We start from the raw sequence: 311 nt of genomic DNA on the forward strand, positions 1-311 counted from the left end.
TGAGGTTTTCACACACACACACACACACACACACACACACACACACACACACACACACACACACACACACACACACACACACACACACACACACACACACACACACACACACACACATCTTGGAAGTCAGACCACACATTCAGAAAACAGGAAGACAAAACAAGTAATTAATGTGTGTGATCTGACATGTTGGCTATCCTCTGTTCTCTCAGAATTTTCTTACAGCTCTAATCATAGACTGTATATATAAAGGCTCTAATGCAAAGCTTTTTAATTCTTGCTATTTTTCTCTCATTTTATTTCCCCATAAT

The sequence above is a fragment of the Gymnodraco acuticeps genome, unplaced genomic scaffold, assembly GCF_902827175.1.
Source record: "Gymnodraco acuticeps unplaced genomic scaffold, fGymAcu1.1, whole genome shotgun sequence".
Lineage (NCBI taxonomy): Eukaryota > Metazoa > Chordata > Actinopteri > Perciformes > Bathydraconidae > Gymnodraco > Gymnodraco acuticeps.